The sequence below is a fragment of the Oxyura jamaicensis genome, unplaced genomic scaffold (assembly GCF_011077185.1).
Source record: "Oxyura jamaicensis isolate SHBP4307 breed ruddy duck unplaced genomic scaffold, BPBGC_Ojam_1.0 oxyUn_random_OJ68964, whole genome shotgun sequence".
Taxonomy (NCBI): Eukaryota; Metazoa; Chordata; class Aves; order Anseriformes; family Anatidae; genus Oxyura; species Oxyura jamaicensis.
In genome coordinates, this window is record NW_023309144.1 from 1 (window position 1) to 1,714 (window position 1,714).

Consider the following 1,714-nt stretch of genomic DNA (forward strand, 5'->3'; position numbering starts at 1 on the left):
GGGGGGGGCAAAAATGGGGGGGAACCAAAGGCGGGGGGAACCCAGGAAGGCGGGCAGCAGCTGTCGGGGGGACCGAAATACGAGTAGCCCCCCAGGTGAGCGGAAGTACCCCCCAGGAAGGCGGAAGCCGGCCGCGTCCCCCCCCAATCCGCGTCCCCCCCGGGCCCTCACCGGCGTAGCGCAGGCGGAGGCCGAGCTCCCGCAGCAGGCGGCTGTCCCGGGGCACGGTCTCCAGCACCGGGTCGATGATGACGGCGTCGCGGCTGCCCTCGTCCGCCAGCACGTAGGTGTAGGTGCAGGAGCTGGGCTCGAACAGCTGCGGCCGGGGGGAACGCGGCCCTCACCAGCCGCTCCCGGCCCGGTGAGGCCCCGGTTCGCGGCCCCCCCGCCCCCCCCCCCGGCCCCGCACCTGCCGCAGCAGCAGCCGCCGCCCGGTCCCGTAGGCCCGAGCGGCTCCGCGCAGCGCCGGGCCCCACCGCGACCACATCGCCCCCCTGCCGCCGCGGCCGTTGCCCCTTTAAGAACCGGGGGACGGAAGTGGGGAGCCGGGGACAGCCTTAAAGCGGCGATGCCACGCCTGCAAGGGGCCATGCCACGACTTAAAAGGGCGACGCCACGCCTTAAAGGGGCGATGCTCCCGGGAGGGGCCCGACCTTTGTCCTCGCACCTTGAGGGAGGTGTGCGTGAAGCCCCGCCCCCCTGGGGCATCACACACGGTGAGGGGGGCTGTGATTGGTGGAGGACACCCGGCTGGAGGCTGCCGATTGGGTGCGGAGCTGGGGGGAGGGTTAACCCTTGCCCTGCCACGCCCCACCCCACCCCCCGGGCAAAGTCCGCGCAGCCGCAAGGAAACGCCAAGTTTTTAGCAAAACACCTTTAATTCGGCCAAAAATGACCCAAAACGGAAATGGGGGGAGGGGGGCGAGCCCCGCCTGTGATGTGGAGGGCGACGGAGGGCGAGGTGCCAAGGGTCCAAAATGATGAGGTCCAGCGATGTCACGACGATGTCGCAGTGATGCCAGGATGACGTCACGACGACGTCACGATGACGTCACGGGGCTCAGGCGCGGGGCACGACGGCGAAGGGCTGGGCCGGCAGCGGGCGCAGGCGCTCCCCGCACAGCAGCACCCAGCGGGGCCGCACGAAGGCCAGCGACGGGTTCAGCTCCAGCGCCTGCTGGGACGGCGGTGACATGGGGGGGGGGCACATGGGGACCGGGGGGGGACACCACCGGAATGGGGGGGGACACGGGGACAGGGGGGACGGGGCTGTCACCTCCTCGAAGGTCTCGTCCCACTCCTGTGCCGTCACCACGTGCGTCACCTTCTCGCTCATGTACTGGGCCAACGTCCTGCAGACCAGTAGAAACCAGTATGGACCAGTTGTGCTTCCCGTTACAGCCCCGTGCTGCAGCTCCCAGTGCGCCCTCCCAGTAACAACCCAGTACAACCCCTGATTACAACCCCATCCCAGTACAACCCAGTATAATCGCCCACCGTTGCCCAATATGTTTTCCCAGCTCAGTTCCCCCTGTCCCAGTTTGCCCCAGCCCCTCCCAGTTCGCCCCAGCCCCTCCCAGTGCCGCACCCCCCGAAGGCGGTCACGTAGCGCTGCAGCAGGCGCCGCTCGGGGGCCGCGAAGTCTCCGTAGAGGAAGAAGGTTTTGTCCTCAAAAAAATCTGAGGGAGGGGCAAGAAAAGGATGGGGGGGGGCG

The 1,714-nt window shown here is 68.8% G+C and overlaps 1 long non-coding RNA gene across 1 annotated transcript; it reads right to left on the reverse strand.

The window, feature by feature from the left end:
* Nucleotides 1–859: 859 nt before the first annotated feature.
* Nucleotides 860–1,713, reverse strand: LOC118159237. Its single transcript, XR_004747053.1, has 3 exons — nucleotides 1,589–1,713; nucleotides 1,277–1,352; nucleotides 860–1,174 (listed from the first exon to the last, which is right to left on the reverse strand). It is a non-coding gene; the product is annotated as an uncharacterized LOC118159237 (long non-coding RNA).
* Nucleotide 1,714: the final 1 nt, after the last annotated feature.